Here is an 18,321-nt window from a genome sequence, read left to right as displayed (position 1 = left end):
TGCTTTAAACCTGTTCAGAGGCCAATGACACATAGGAGGTTTTTCCTGCCCAACGATGATATTAAAAATTTTATTTGAATGAGCATAGCACGATGAATGCCTGCATACACTGCATGACCATTAAAGTACGAAAGAGCTGTATGGCGACCTTCCAAGACTCTCACAGAAAGAAAGACACACTTAGCTGGACACTGCTTCAGAAATAACAGTGAACATGTCACCAATCTGATCGACTGGACATCCAAGCATGGTGCAATGAATCCTGGTAAACAATCCCTTACATATGCATATGTGTACATCCATATCAAAACGATGCACTTGTCGGCTGCTACATGTATCTCATTTCACATAATAGCTAGGAATGAATACCAGACTCACCACAAGTGTAGGTCACTTCAAATCATCTCAAAATAACATGGTTTAGTAATGTTCTCTGTAATTCTTAAACCATGTGACTTGGGATGATTTGAAGTGACCAACACTTGAGATGAGTCTGGTATTCATTCCTAGCTATTATGTGAAATGAGACACATATAGCAGCCGACAAGCAGTCAGAATTAATAGGTAAATTTTCACGGGAAAATTTTCTGGACACGTGACACCCATGGGCGCAGACATATTAGCATTATGGAATGTGACCCCGAGCACAGCGGGTGTTCTTCCAATGTATTTGAATAGGAAGAATTCTTCCTTTGAGGCAAAATAAGTTACTTGTCGCAAGTTTATAATGTTATGGTAAGAGTTTCCATAGATAAATATATTTTTCCGTAGATAGATATTTTTGAAATTACGTTTTGATGATATTGTGAAAAAATTAAGATAACATAATATTCAATAAATTTGCAATGCACAAATTTCTATCAAAATTGCGGTCAAAAATACTATTCCAATTCAAAATTACTAAGACTTGAATAGCGAGGTCACCGCCGGGGTCAGAGATCAGGCTCGAGGTTACACTCACATTGATACGCATTGGTCACGTGTCCAGAAAATTTTCCCGTGAAAATTTACCTATTAACGTTGACTGACAAGTGCATCGTTTTGATATGGATGTACACATATGTGCTCAAACTTCTGACCTGGGAACTGTGACACAGGACAGGACGATATGGAAAGCTATCATAGCTTGGGAAAACCACCCGAAATAAGCAAATAAGTAAGCAATGTGAGAGTGAGCTCTTAACCATATTTATTTCTTGTGAATGGGGGGAAAGTACACTGTTAACTTGTGTGTGTGTATTCAATTCATTCTTTTGTCTCTATCACATACTGTCATATCTCAAAAGGCTGCCTTGTGTGATTTTTTTTTATTATTATCATCTAATTGTGTGGAGATACATTTACTTTATACATTAATTTTGAGGTAATAATTATCACAAGATTATTAGAATCGCATGTCCATTCATAAAAGAAAGAAGCATGCTGAAACATAAAATAATGATATAATACAACAATGATAATAAAAATCACATAAGGCAGCCTTTTGAGATACGACAGTATGTGATGCAGATGACGATTCATCATGTACCCCTTACCTGCAACCTTGGTGTAATGGTGAAACTACCAGATGTAGGGTTCATACAGGACACATATTGACACTTGTGGATCTCCTTCATGGTGAGTTTATGACGGTCATACCAATGGCTGTAATCCATGTGTTGCCTGATCAGTGTGTGCGGCTGTACTGTGCCGTATGTGTCGACCTGTACACATTAAATAATACAAGAAAGGTATTAAGAAAAGGTCAGAGCATGTCTGTGTCCATGCCCTTTAGGTTTCCATGCTTTTACATAGCTTGCAAGCTTGCATGAAATTTAAATTAGGATAAAGATTTGAGTTTTAGGATTAGGGTTATTATTAGGGTTACAGGAAGAAGTTGCTGAAAAAGGCCATACTTAATGTCTCCTTTTTACATCCAAACTAAATACCATTCTTTCAACACAAATTCATCATAAATATACCCCTTGCTTTTAGAGGCCGTAACTTTTGGTGGCTGAAAACTAGGATCAGACTTGAATTACAGGGAATTCATATTCCGACTAAGAAGTGGTAGAATTTACACATAGCTGGAAAAGTTAATTGTCTGACTTTCACATATCACTTCATCAGAACATAAAAACAAATAAAATTGACTCCCATGAATATGATACTCACCATGGGCATGTTCATATCATCCACAAAGTAGATCAACCTCTTGGTGCCGGGTGGACCAAAGTTGCGACCTGCTTTCTTCTCTAGTGGCTTCTCTAGCACCCCTGTAAAATCATACAAACAGACAATATGTACAATGGCCTATTCCAGTTGAAATCTACACTGGTTTCAAAATCTTCCACAAGGGGAGTATGTTTTTCAAATGTAATTGGTAAATGTTCATAATTTTTAAACACATACTCCTCCTGTATTATGCCTTTACCTATATCTTCCACAACTGGAGTGAGGATTTCAAATGGAATTTACCCAACTGTCTATTACATTGAAACTCATACTCCCTCTGTGGAAAACTGGAAGCCTGTAGTGAAATCTTCCACAGGGGTAGTGTGGATTTTAAATGGAACAGTCCAATTTATACTATATCAATGACTTTAAGCCAAATGCAAAATACGTACACTCAAGTAGAAAAAAAGGACATTCCTACTAGTTTTACAACCATTACATATCTTTTGTCATTGTTCATCAATTCTTTGAGGAATATCTAAATACTAGTTTTTTGAGCATTCTGTCAGTGGTTCAGTCTGTACAATGAGGTCCTTGCTCAGCCACGAATCTGGGCCAAGATGTTCAAGTTTGGGACCTGTCTTTACTGTAGTGAAATGTTTTCCCATATAGTGCAATGTTAAAATTATGATATAATTGGGGGACATTTTTTCCAGACATATATATACATGTAGCTTCACACTCACCTTGTAACATTTCAGATGTGGTGTAGTAATTGAAGGGTACATTGGTCACCATGAACTCATCCGATAATTCCGCTAGCTTGTTACCAACAAGTACGCTTTTGCCCAAACCAGCGTTACCGACTAACATGACGGGACGCCCTCTTTCCATCAACAAATCCATGAAGAATCGCACACGAGTTGTCTCGGCAGTGTGGACAAGCACAGCCTAAGAAAAGAGAAAAATAATGCAAACAAATAGGATTTAATTTCATAAAATGTGGTAAGATATTATGGGCCGGTTTCTTGAATCAAGGCTAGAGGTCAGGCTTCCTAAGCCATTAGGCTTAAGCCCAATTAGTCCAATATACTAGTGCTTACAATTTCACATCATACATCACCTAGATAGATAAATCAATAAAATGGATCCACACTGGTAGGGCTAGCCTTCTGGCTTAGGAAGCCTGAGCACTATCCAAGCTTCGAGAAATTAGACCATTAAGTACATAACTCCCAAATGTTTTGCAAGTATGTCTTATAAAAATAAATGAAGCACAATCTTGTTCAGCTCCTACGCCACATTCAGGTCATTGAACTTTCCGAAAATATTCACATTCGCTTCTGTTTTGTGCAGTCTTGTCCTTCTTTGCTTGCATGTTTGTTTGCTTCCAATATCCTTAATTCTTGGCTAATATAATTACATTTTCACTAACTTCTGTTGTTTTTTCAATTCTCAAAACATGCGCTGCCCATTTTTTGCAATTTTTTTAGTTTCTGACCTCCATGTTGCTGTGTGTAAAACACTACCATGCAGTGATCACTCTGAACTAGACAATAGTCATACACATGGAAAAGAAAAGGCTGTTGTTGAATTATTTAACATTCTTAAATACTTGAGAAAATCCCTGCAATTTCATTGGTTTCTAGCCATGTTATATGAGACAATATACCACAGGCTACACAGCTGCACCCAGGGGGCCACTCGTATAAAAAGTTGTAAGCATGCGTGTGAACAAAAAGCGCGGAATATGGGTGGTTTTTTTACTGCAACACGGGCCCTTGCACGGGCCGTGTTAAAATCTCAAAATCATTGATTATAGCAAATAAGGGTGTCATTTTGACACCATGTGTCCATGCTAAGGGTTGTTAAATCTATATCACATTCCTATACCCCTACAATCGTCATAATAAAATATACTGCCCTATTAATAATAATGCAGGCGATAATTATGTTGAATAATGATAACTGAGTAGGCCTAAGCCTACCAAATCCAGTTAGAAAGTATCCAATTAGAGTATAATAATAAAGGAAACAAGAAACCTTGAAAGTTGATGTCTTTTACTTTTTTCTTCAAAATTGATTATGCATCCTTGCTAAGGGTTGGATTTAATCCACTTGTAACTTTGTCCTTGTTAAGGGTATGGTTAACAAACCATTATCCTTGTTAAGGGTCATTTTGAAGACACAATGGTTGTCCTTGTTAAGGGTGCTTTTCTGAAGTGCATTCACACGCATGCTTACAACTTTTATATATGAGTGGCCCCCCTGGGCAGCTGCAGCGCGTACGTGTCGGCATGATAGGTATACACACTGCTACAACCAATGGAAGACACATAGTAACAACTGGAGCGATCAATTCAAACCTCAAGTAATTACTTGGATAAAATCAGACTTTACTTTCATTAATACTGTTCACTTGTTATTGGAATTGAAGTGTAAATGAATGAGAATAAAGGTATTATTTTAGGCTGCTGCCTATCATTTCATATAACACACAATACCATTATTTTTGGTGTAGGACAACTTGGTACCGCCTGTGTTATATGAGACAATAGACACATCCTGACAGACACAAGCCGAATCCTGACTGAGTAGCACAGTAACCATGATAGAATTGCTTTATTCTGCGTGGTAGTAACTGGATAGCTGATTGAGATTCTGTTCGCTGCAAAAACAATACCTTTATTCTCTAAATACTAAATAGGGACTAACTGGAAAGTTTTTTACAGCAGCAACAATATTATCCAATTTTTCACCTGTAATGGCATTTCTGGATCCAGCTCAAATGTAGGCACTTTCTCTGTCCACGATAGGAACTTCTTGGATTCAGGATCAAGATAGTAGTCAAAGATAGTGCCTTGACTTGGAAACTTGACCGTCTTGAACTCTGCCACCCACCACTTGCTGAACTCAACACGATAGTCCACCAGCTGAAATGAAAATATAAATTACACTGTGTGAAAACAGGTAGATTAGTAAATTACACTGTGCGTATAATGTGTCCACGTTATTGCTTGGGCTTTTGTGGTTCGTACAAAAAATATATAAATAATATATTTGCAAAATGACCTCATGTGGCCATTACATGACCTTTGACCTTAAACCTGTTGACATCACATATGTCAATGTCATTGAGTCCATGTCCCAATCCATAAATCAACAACAGAAGCCAAGGATTAACATTTTTTGCACAGGCTAACATTTTCTGCACATACAGCCACACATACACCAGAGCTCATTTTATAGTCCCCTAGATTTCCTATATTCCTGACAAAGAACATATGTGACACAATCTGATCCATTCATTGCCCTCCCCCCTATGGGAAGCCTTTTTTGTAATTTTTATGCTATTTTTGACCATTTTTGTCCAAGTTTGCACCCCTGGAAATTTGTCTTGCCCCCCCCCCCCCTGGTCCTGGCTACATCACTTTGTATTAGACATACAAAATGGCTGGAATGGTTTCCATCAAATGGATTAACTGTTTACATAGACGACCCTGTCGTCCATAATGGATTTTCAATAAAGGCGTAAAAGAAAACAGTCAAAATACCTGATCTTGAAATGTGGCACCTCCAAAAGCCCAGACACAGGCAAACACAAAGTAGAGCTCATAGAGCTCCTTGGAGCAGTCTGGTGGAGTATTCTCTGGAGTTAGAAGACATTCTAGTAGATAGCACAACATCTGAACTTGACTTTGTTCTGCAAAATATTATAGACAAAGTGAATGGTCACTTTTTAAGAAGGTCAACATGAAAGTGACAAACATTTGCTAAAACAAGAACATTCTAGGGTTCATTATACATCAGATTTTGGCATTTAGGGAACAAGCATTAAAGGTGGGTGGTCAGATTTGTTTCATATTATATGTGACCATCCACCATGAAGTGGTAGTAAAGTCGGCTCTAGATCATTTTCTGTTTATTGCAGATTTTGAGAGAATGCACTTTCAGCTTTAAAATGACACCTCAACCAGCTTCATCGAACATCTGGAAGTGAAGTTATGGTTCATCAAAGGTCAAATTTCTTATATATTTTGCATATAAATCCATATACTGTTTTTGATTGTATCTCAAAATGGAAAATGCTGACTTTACTGACCAGTTTGTGGTGGATGGGCACATATGTGTACCAAAATAATCTGATTTCCAAGTTTTAAGTTAAATACACTCTCGGTGTTGATATTAGAGGCAATAACATGTTTCATAAAGGTACAGGTGGTAATGATGAGGCTATAACTTATCTAATATCTAAATGGTGTATATTTCAAATCTAAAAGTTCACAGAGATTATGAGAAAAATGATAAACTTTCTTCTGATGTCAAAATCTCTATTTTTATAGAATAAAGTGGGGGGATGCGGCTGTTGATCTGGTCACACACCTTTAATGTGTCAATGGATGAAGATAATAACGACAAAATCTGATATTTACGATGAAAATAAGATAAGAAGGTAAGGTAAGGTGAAGTCATGCCGGCGCAACGCTCACCTGTCAAAGTGCCCAACTCCTTTTCCTTTGCATTAACTTATTGTTGGGGAGTTTGCCACTCCTCCTGTATGACAAGTCTGTTTTACATTCCTAGCATTATATTATGCCGGTACCCATTTTTACACCTAATTGGAGAGATTGTCACTTTAAGGCATGATGTGACACACTTTTGGGACTTGAATCAAGCAACTAATGCAATACTGTAAAGGTTCGCCTAATAGCGCACATGGGCTCATTTGCCTGGGGGTAAATTTCAGGTACAAATAGAGAGCTCCTTCCTCTGAAAATCCCAACAAGAATTAAAGGCTTAATGTACGATTTCCTTCAAATTTTAAATTTGTCATTATATACTCAAAATGCTGAAATAATACTAGTAATAATGATCGGGAATGGTTTCTGTCCATTTTGAGCTGAAATAATGAGGTAACGTGAAAGAAACACTGCTTGTTATTTTGGCCGTTTAACACGCAGTTCTATGGGCGGACATAAAGTCATAATTTCTTGAACTATGACTTTATGTCAAACTTTGCTCTGTTTACCTACAAACACAACAAATTTGGCTGATTCCATTTAGGTGCAAGTTGTGACATGTGTAAACATTACAAATATGCCAAAAAATCAGGTTTGAAAAAAATTAACCAAATTCATATTATAAGATCGTACATTATGACTTTAAGGGTATATGTCCGTATTTGCTGGCGGGATTTTTATGAGAGGGCACTTTTAGTTTGTGCCTGAAATTACAGTTATGTCAAGGGAGCCCATAGCGCCATTAGGTGAATCTTTACGGTATCTTCCTTGCTTTTCTCACCTGGAATGGGAATGATCTTCTTGAATCTAATTCTGACTGTATCCAAAACAGGAGGCAGATACTTGTCAAATAGAATGGTAAGATTGGCTCTTTCAGATTGAACCTCACGAGTGTCTATCCAACTGGTCACAACTCTACAGATTCAAACAAAATTACACACACAGATTAATGGGGTTGGTTTTATAGGATGCATATTAACAGTTGGATTAGAATGAATTTAATACATACTATGATATGTAATTATGATCTTTTATTTAACCTGGGTGAATCATTAAATGTCAGACAATGTTCTCGACAATGACCGGAACTGGCTGCAAGGTCTTTGTCATTCACTGCACCTTCCCCACAATTCAAATGCAGTAATGGAGGGAGCAGATAATAAAGTTTACTATTTGCCTCCAGCAGCAATTGAACCGGGGACCCCTTCACCAGAGTCACAGACCTTAACCACTGGACCATGCTGGTCTCAACATTTGTGATTGGTCAAGAGCCAGCTAGTCCAAAGTAATGATAATGGGCTATTCCAGTTGAAAGCCACAATACCTCTGTGGAAGACCTTCCACAGGGGGAGTATGTTTGTCAAATGTAATTGGTCAGGGTTAATCATTTTGAAACCCATGCTCCCCCTGTATTATGGCTTTACCTATATCTTCCACAATTGGAGTGAGTATTTCAATTATCTATTCTATTTGAAACTCATACTCCCTATGTGGAAGACTATAGCAATGCACAGCCTACTTGTCAGAATGACAGTCATAGGAAAAAAGTTTAAAAAAATGTTTTAACAGCCTTTTTGGCTGTCAGTTTGATAAGTAAATGTCACAGAAAACAAATCAAGTATATATTTTTATTTTTTTTCAGGACTAACACCTCGTTGGGCAAAAACAAGCACTTTTTCACGAAAGCTAAATTAATGAAAGGTCCCTTAATTAGATCTGTTTGGTTGACATGCAGAACAGGTTAGGGTTACAATCCTAGGGTCAGGATTAGAAAAAGAAAAAAGATGGTGATTTAAGAATGTGCACTTACGGATTCCATCCTAAATCAGTAGGGTTTACATACAAAATCCCAGCCCTAGACACGGTGGCAGGAGTGGCAGTCTTCAGATGGCTGATCTCAAATAAGAGACGCATAGTTGGTGTCAGCGGAATGCGCTCGTTGCTAGCCAATGTCAGCACCTGCAAATCAGGAAACACATCAATTAAAACCCCACTTGATTTTGACAACATTTGCCTTGATGAAAATGTACATAAGTATTAGCATAACATGATTTCATGACTGCAAATTGAAAATATGTCATGACATACAGCTGAAGAATGAGCGTAGCAATTTCGAACATCCTGATGACTGCGTATGTCATTTTTGCTTTTTAATCTCCTTCATATTCATCTCTTACTCTGACCCCTTCTCCCTCCCCTTTCTTTCCTCTTCCCTCACTTCCCCCTACCTCCCAAGGAAATATGTCCTGACCTTGTTGTCATCCATAACATCGTTTAAGTGATTCCATTCACATAGCATCTACATCCATATCCCCCTTCCTACCCCTCCCTTTATACCTCCCAAGGAAATACGTCCTTCCATTATTTGTCAACCATAAGTATTGATTGATTCAATCCACATAGGATCTACATAACCATCCCATGTTCCTCTTTCCCTCCCTTCAATCCCTCTCCGCTACATCTCTTAACACCTTACCTTATTATCATCCATGACAGCGATGAGTGTAGCAATCCACATAGGATCTACATAACCATCCCATGTTCCTTTTTCCCTTTTTCAATACCTCTCCGCTACAACCCTTAACACCTTACCTTGTTATCATCCATGACAGTGTTGAGTGATTCAATCCACATAGGATCTACATAACCATCCCATGGTCCTCTTTCCCTTCCCTCCAATCCCTCTCCCCTACATCCCTTAACACCTTACCTTATTGTCATCCATAACAGTGTTGAGTGATTCAATCCACATAGGATCAATATCTCCATCCAAGACAATCCACTTGGGTCCATCATGAGATATGTTGCTCATGTCTCGCATGATCACAGAGAACAAACCTGCAAGTGAAGCAAAGAAATGAGTCTTTAAATTAAAACTAAGAACAACTCTATTCTGAGCCTCCATTTCTTAAGCAGATATGTGTATCATATGTAGTGGGTCAAATGTGTATCATTGGACCCACTATGATATTCTGTAGGCAAGGTATTGTCGACATGCATTAGTGTTAATAGTCTTATTTCCGATGAAGTCAGACCTAATCCTGACAAAACCCTGAGAGTGTCATACACATCTGACAGAAAACCTGTTGAAACCCTAAATCTATATAACAGTGTTTAAAATGTAGGTCTGATTGTATTTTGGAATTGAAATGACAGCTTTGGGATTTAGATCCACAAAGATATTCTTCTTCAGTTTCAAGTTCAGGTTTTTGCTCTTTTTATGCTGAAATATCATCATCCAATTCCAGAAATGTTACAAAATCAAAAATCAAATTTAACATTTCCGAAATTTTTCTTTTTAATGGCCCCAATTTCCGTAATTCCAGAAATTTCTTGCAAAGTTACATCTCTGTTAGGGTTAAGCTGAATTCATACTTGATCGCTTTTGAAGGAAAGCGATTCTCACACATGCTCATTATTTACTTCAGTTTTCAGAGCGTCAATCCGATCAATCGATACCAATCGCTGGGGCAAAAATGACCTTGCTTTTGCGAGTTGAAGAAATCTCAACTTTCAAGCGATATCGCTTGACACGTGAATGCATCAACCAATCATTTGCATCCAACTGGATCTATTATTTTGCTAATTAATTTAGCTTTCTTGATTATTAACTTTCGGTGATGAATTAATTCAAAGCAATAATTATTGACAGCAATGGATGTTCTAAAAATGTATTTTGTGGCATTTAGCATATTCTAATTGTTGTCTGCAATCGCTATTGCCGTGATAAGTATAAATGCAAAAGCGACGAGCGATGCATCGCAAAATTCGGCAAATGCCCATCGCTTTTCAAAAGCGGTGCATCGCAATCGCTTGGTGATCAAGTATAAATTCAGCTTTAGAGTAAGGATGACTCACCATCTTTCCATTCTCTGGTAGCTGGGTTAATGATACCAAACAACTCATTGTTGGTAACAGCCTTTGGATTGAGATCCACGAGGACAGGTTTGCGTTTCAGATTAGCATATGTCTTGTTCAATGTCTTCAATACCTGGGAGAAAAATTACAAAATCAAAACTTTTAAGCATTTTAAAGGTTTGCATTACATTTTTTAGAATCAAGAGAGACTTGCCAAAAGACTAAACTTATTCACTGTATTTTGTTCCAGGTACATTTCTACTGTTTTAAGCAAAGAGATAAGACTGGAGAGTCTTAGTTCCCAATAAGTAATTCTATTAAGTATTACGTTAAATCCACCATTATTGGATTGTCATGCATGGTGACTGAAATTATGTATCAATGGCAATAATCAACAAAGGACTAGCAACAAAGGCCCAAACTTGGCATCTTTAAGCTTCAAAGTTACAAAGGTTTGCGCATGTAGCGCTTAGCTGTTGTTAGCAACACAACACATTACAAGAACGCATTTTGTCCTGTGCTTATTTGTTCCCCTTGAATTCTTGCTTTTGCTGGTGTGCTTTTTGTATTTTGCATTTGCTGAATGAAGGTTGATATAACTCTTAAGCCATCAAGGAGCACAACATGCAAACATGGCAGTGCCTGGACTCTCTAGACGAACCTCATAGCATTATGATTTAGCGAGTACAAAAAAGGCATGCCTGCACCAATGGCTGCCTCATATTTAATTTGAAAGTGCATTTTGTCACCCTGCTACGATATTATTGTCTCAGTCATTTTTTGAAATTTTGAGAGCACATATAAAATATGGTTCAAGAATGCATCAGTTACATAATTACCCTATTCATTTCTGATTATTCCTTTAACTTGTCTCATCATTTGTTCTTATGCAAAAATTGGTGAATAAATGTTTAAAATGCATGATTGAACCATTTTTCGTACTTGTTCTCAAAATTCCAAAAAATGACTTAGGCAATAGTTGTAGCAGGGTGATGATTTGCTGATGAAACCACAACTGTTTAAGTGGGGAGGAAACCATATATTCCAGAAAATGGTGTCTTTTGGCATTTACATTGAGGTGAACAAGCAAATGTTTCTCTATCATATGCTTTTTATTCCACTCAAATCGGACATTGGGTTCCTAAGTTATCGTCAATTATAGTTCACCAATTTACGCAAATGCAAGTCTAAAAACAATAAAAAACAAAGAAAATAAGATCTTGTAATTTCTTTTGTTTTTTATTGTTTTTTAACCGGCTATATTTTACATTTTCTCCTTTAAACTCTTCAAAGGAACACATTACAGGCCTAGAAACAGTGTCAACATTTAAATAAATTCAAGTACCTTAGGAATCAGTATGCAAAATTGTATTGATGCATGAAATAATTTGCATAATATGCAAATTAGGTGTTTCTAGGTTTTAAATGCGTTTTTCACACCTCAAAATTACACTTGAAGTGTTAAAATCTCAAAAAAGGGCTCTGTTACGCAGTGTAACATACTTTATTGTATGTATTGAAGAAAAAAATCATTCAAATAGCTTATCGTTTTCCCAAGAAACTCTGGGATTTACATGTACCCCAAATCCAAGATGGCCGCCCATTATTATGCAAATGAGATGACCTTTGACCTTGAAATTTTATATTTTGTGTCGTCTTCACATAAGTATCCATAAGGGGACCAAAATAGGATGCAAAATGCAAAAAAAAAAATTTTTATGGTTTACCCCTCCCCTTAACTTACAAGGCACTGGGTTTTGAGATTGTTCATGAGGTGATTCAAGTTGCTCCTGGAAGCATCTCAAGTCCCACTTCTCTCAGACTTGACACCTTAAAAGTGCTACAAATCTTATATGATAAAAGGCAGGTATTGCCCATTCAACTTTCTTACAAATTACCATAAAAACTCCATAGTTAGCATATGTGGTTACTATCAAGCACTTTTGAAAACATGAAATTGTACCAAAGTCTGGCGCTTTACCAAGTGAGCTGATGGGGTTGGGACACAAATTTGCAGGTTTACTTGTTCGTACATAACTATGTGTATCAATGATTTGCTCAAAACCCTTCACACTTTTGTGGATGGGGCACTTCATGTTGGCATGTTTTAAAAGCGCTCGATAGTAAGCACATATGCTAACTATCAAGTTTTTACAGTATTATTTCTTGCCAACCTACCTGGCTTTTGCCAGTTCCTGCATTGCCAATAACAAATACAGAATGTCTGACTGCTAGTAACTCCTCCAACTGCACAACTTTCAGAATGAAATTGTCTTCCGCTTGAAGCTTCAGATCTAGCGTTGACTGCTTCACAACCTTCTCGAAATCCATATCACGACGACGTGGTACGTCAAGCGCAGGGAACAGATCACCGATGAGACCCATGAAGATTGGCATGTCATCAAAGACAATCTTGGGTGTGTTGAAATCACGCAGGGCACGCATGAGCACCTGGTCTTCTGGACGGTCGGGATCACCACGCTTGAGTGCACCAGCTACAACAAGTACAGACTTGATGGCGCGTAGACCCCAATCATAATGGTCCTGAAAGAAAAAGTGAAGCTCACTCGTTAACTTTGCAGTGCAACTTCTTTAGCAAAAAAAAAATAGTATATCGAAAAGCTTGCAAAGAATTTACAATCCAATACGGGATGCCGTTTTTACCCCTTCCCTCCACCTGACTCAAACTCAAAATCAAATTAAGCTTGAGAAAATTTGATGCTCGGAACTTTCAAAACTTAATAATAGTGTTAATTACACAATTCTTCCAACAAATGCTTTATAACATATTTTTACCAACATTAAAAAAAAATTCCATTTAAAATCCACACTACCCCTGTGGAAGATTTAGCTAAAGTCTTCCACAGAGGGAGTATGAGTTTTGAACGCAATAGTCAATTGAGTAACTTCCATTTGACATACATACTCCAGTTGAGGAAGATATAGGTAGACTTATTAAAATACAGGGGGAGTATGGGTTTCAAAATGATTAACCCTGACCAATTACATTTAAAAACATCCTCCCCCTGTGGAAGATATTTCCAAAATCTTTCACAGGGGTAGTGTGGATTTCAACTGGAATAGCCCAATACATAACATGATAAATTTGTCGCACCTACCTGCAAGGGCAATTAACTTTTGCTCAGACCCTTCATGATAATACAATGTAAACGCAGTTACCAGTCAGTTACTGGACAAGCCTAGTAGCCACCACCAAGTCAGTGGCAGCATTATGCATTATTACGTCTTCAGAATCTTGCATCCTATACCTTTGTACATAACCCAGCTGTCCGATAAATTTGTGTATCGGTCACCGGGAGCTACAGGGTTTTTTCATATCTGTAGCCTCTTCATAGAGTGCATAGTTCATATACTTTATATGTAAAAGTCTCTGTTGGTGTGATTTTTTTGTTGTTTATGTGACAAGCCATGACTAAAAATCACATTTTTGACCAAAAATCACATTTTTGACTAAAAATCATTTTTGACCAAAAATCACATTTTGACCAAAAATCACATATTTTTTACCAAAAATCACATTTTTGACAAAAAATCACATTTTGACCAAAAAATCACATTTTTAACCAAAAATCACGTCAAAAATCATTTTTGACCAATAGGCAAATTTTTGGACCAAAAATCATGTTTTTGACCAAAAAGATTCTGAAGATATAATAATGATAAAATTGACGGATAATTTAGCATGATACCTGAATTTATCAGTCTACGCTAGAGTTTTCAAATATCACGCTCGACTTAGTCTCGCATGATATTTGAAAACTCTAGCTCGACCGATAAATTCAGGTATCACACTCAATCCGTCCAATTTTATATCAGTGAACCTCTTATATATTAGCACTGGTTAAATCAACAGTTTACATGGAGTAGTGAGAGTGAAAAACATCATTCAAACGGCAAGATTTTACCTGTTTTGAAAGCAGTTCCTTGCAGAGTGTGTACAGTGTGATGAACTTCCTAGCCAGAAGTCTTGCATCCAAGAAGCCTTCAGCAACCAACATAATCTCACAAATCAACTCAAAGTCAGGGACAACCATGGCACAAGGTCTGCAATACAAATGATATACTAGTGAATAATTGCACACTGTGGCCACAGGAGCTAGTAGATTGCCTAAAATATGTTTCTTTCTGTGTTTAAATACCAACATTACAGTAGTTGTCCTTCCTTACCTAAAGAGTGCTTTAAGATTCTCTGGTAGTTCAGTCCTACCAGCATATCCTGGGTTCATGGTGATGAATATCCCCACCGTAGGTACCATCTTGATCTCCTCACCAAGGAAGTTGAACCGCTCTTTCTTGTCACGGATGGCATCTTGCACGCATTTCACCTGAAACATTTGCAGTATTCAAGATTCAGTGAATAGACTAATAGAAGGTAATAGTTTATGCATAAAAAGGAGAATTTGCTGCTAAATTCATATTATAAAGGAAAACAACTTGCCCAAGTTCATAAATACCTAAGCATTTTCATTTACATGTCAATGTATAAAATGTGACAAGAAAATACTGTACTTTATGAAGCTCACCTGGACTGCTACCACTGAGAGCACTTCTACTGAGATACGGTTGAACTCATCAAAACATCCCCATGCTCCAGTCTGAGACAGACCCTTATAGATGTTACCACAAGACTGTGGAAAAGAACAATACACCAATCAGTTAAGGGGACTCGATCTTTTGTGCGTAATTATAGAGGGCCAGGGGATTCACTCTATCATTTAAAAAATTATTTGAAGAAGTCAAAGAGCCCTAAGAATAAAAACTGTAGTGTAATTCATGCCAGACACAACTTCTTTATATGACAAAAATTAATTTTTGTAATCGATCAAAGAACAAACGTTTTATATCAATTTTTAATTTAGCCTGAATCCGTAAATATGGTACCTCTCGCCCTTTTTTAGGTCAAGGCTGTTTTTACCATTATGCAACGAACCATTGTTGAAGCTATTTCATATACATGTGCAAAACATTCTAGAGCAAGAATGAGGCCATATACTGTTGAAATATCTTTTGTTGATTTCAAATGATAATGTCAAGAAGTCGTAAATTTTAAGGTCAAATTTCTAAAACCAAAACAAAACATTACGGCGCAGATATTTCCTGACTTACAAATTTCATCATCACATCAGTGTCTTTATTATTTGTTTGAAACCTTTCCCAAACGTTTGTGTTATTTATGCATAAAACGGCTAATCTATCTTTACAAAACGCGTCTTTTGTCATTAAAAAAAAAAAGATGGCATTATGAGATTTATCTTTTATCATTACACTCCTCCGCTCAACTGTCACCGTAGCCGAGCGGTAAAGCACTAGACCCGTAATCAAAGGAAGTTCCGGATCGCTGGTTCGAATCCCAACGAACCCTGTGGAAACTTTTTTTTCTTCAAAATTCATGATTGCATTCCGAAATGAGTCACTTGTCGGTAAATCATGTATCGTATCCTTAATTTATCTGAATGACCTCATCAAATCATCCCCAAAATCAGGTCAACATGCGAGCACAGAATTGGGATGGGTGACCTGTATTAAATCAAAATACCATTCTAAAGTAAACCACTAGGAATGAGATGAGCACCAATCAAACCAGAGACTTAGATTTAATCACATGCTTCTATGTTCACTCAGTATTTTTGGCTTAGTGCTTAACGGGTTGGTCTAAAGATCAAAGTTAGCTGGTTTGATTCTGACTGAGTATACATGTTGGGTTTGATTTGTTTTCAACATATCTGTGTGCTGGCCACAGAGGATACAAAATTGCACAAATGTTGATGCTATCAAAATATTTAGTGGATATGCGCCAACTCCTAATCTTTGCTTTACCTTGTAGTCCATCTGTTCCGAGCAGTTAAAGACATACACCATGATTCCTAGTGCACGTCCTAAATCTTTGGTGGTTTCTGTCTTGCCTGTCCCGGCTGGCCCAGCGGGGGCGCCACTCATCACCAAGTGAAGTGACTGTGTCAGGGTGATGTAACATCTGAAATAGGAAGATTGTATTTTGCTTTAAGTTGAAGTAAGCGATTTAGAAACCATGAATTATAAAAATATACCTAAATCGACTTTGCATGACTACTGATCAATCATTTCCATTTGGTGAAAAATAAATTCACAATCCAGACGGTTGTACATTTTGTTATTAACATCTGATGATGACATCACTACCATAGCACCGTCTAAATTGATTATCCTTGTACATTTGCAGAAATTCTTTGATGTGTATGATATAGGTTAATAAATGTGGATCCATCCATTTGCTCGAGAGATTGGACACAATAATGCACATGCGCTGATGTTGAGTGTCTAATGCACTTGCCATCTGCAGGACTTGTGCATTGGATTGCATCAACATTACAGCTCACCTACATTATATCAAGTTGATTTAATTAAAATCTAGTCAACTGGACTTACTATTTTATGACTGGCGATGTTTCACATCCTATCCTGGATGCTTCCTCAAGCCGTTTAATTTTTCGGCGGCGATTGGTCAGTGACCCATGACGGGGTCACAGAACTGAGACGTCGAGGGGTCTTTTAGATAGCAGAACTGTAGGCCCCTGCCAAGTTGTGGCGCAGGCCTCCTCCTCTGCTCAGAGATGGCTCCTCCCGCTTCACATAAACAGCCTCTTTCACACCTCTCTCAAACCACTGTGATTCTCTGTCTAATATGACAACTTCCTTGTTATCGAATGTGTGGTTGGTACTGTTGAGATGCGAGTATACAGCAGAGTCTCCACAACCGGATGCGCTTGCTCTTCTATGCTGATACATGCGCTTAGCCAGCGGTTGCTTAGTTTCCCTTATACAAGTCCTTACATCCATTGTCTGTACATTGTCTATGACCCCGTCACGGGTCACTGACCAATCGCCGCCGAAAAATCAGACGGCTTGAGGAAGCATCCAGGATAGGATGTGAAACATCGCCAGTCATAAAATAGTAAGTCCAGTTGACTAGATTTTAATTAAATCAACTTGATATTTTATATACCTGGATGACTGAAAATATACACAAATATACATTATTGAATCCAATTTCTCTCTCAACAAGTGATACGCATTTATTAACATATAATTGGAGCTCTTTGGCAAAAACAATTTTGTACTGAAATTGTTGTATGTCCCTTTAAGCTTACCTATCTGTAAGTGGTGTAATCACAAGTCTTGCCGTATTCCCAAGATACTCATACGAGTACTTGAACTGTGCATCACAGATATTAGCAAAGCAATCCTTCTTCTCCTCGTCCCATCTATGCCTAAGCTGACTCAGCCAATGGAAGGCTTGGGCATTCTCGACCTTCTTTATCACCATGCTGGCTACGACATCACGGGCGTGTACGTCGATGGTGCAGATGGTCATGATCTTCTGACGGTCACCTTTGCTGAGTTTGCCAATCAACATGTTGATGAGTGTGTTGAGTTGTTGAACCTATATGGACCGGATGAAACAAGATTTAGAAGCATTTTGTAAATGGGCTATTCCAGTTGAAATCCATACACCCCTATGGAAGACATGACCTTAATCTCCCACACAAGGGGTGTAGGTTTCAGATGGAATCACCCATTCAGGTAACCTCATTTAACATCCACCCTCCCTGTGGATATTAAAATAATGTCTTCCATAGGGGGTGTATGGATTTCAACTTGAATAGCCCGATATAAAAGTAAGTCACTATCTTTTTGAAAGAATTGTTTAAAGTTGCATTTGACCAAAGATTTAGAAGTCAATTTGGGTATCAAATACACATAGAATATGATTTTGACTAATAAACACATT

General features: G+C 37.6%; 1 pseudogene; it reads right to left on the bottom strand.

Annotated features, from left to right (window-relative positions):
• The window catches only part of LOC140150483 (dynein beta chain, ciliary-like), an 88,341-nt pseudogene that overhangs the window by 31,545 nt on the left and 38,475 nt on the right, over nucleotides 1–18,321 (bottom strand).

The sequence above is a fragment of the Amphiura filiformis genome, chromosome 4 (genome assembly GCF_039555335.1).
Source record: "Amphiura filiformis chromosome 4, Afil_fr2py, whole genome shotgun sequence".
Lineage (NCBI taxonomy): Eukaryota > Metazoa > Echinodermata > Ophiuroidea > Amphilepidida > Amphiuridae > Amphiura > Amphiura filiformis.
The sequence above is the reverse complement of the archived record's forward strand: the minus strand, read 5'-3'. Positions and strand labels throughout refer to the sequence as shown.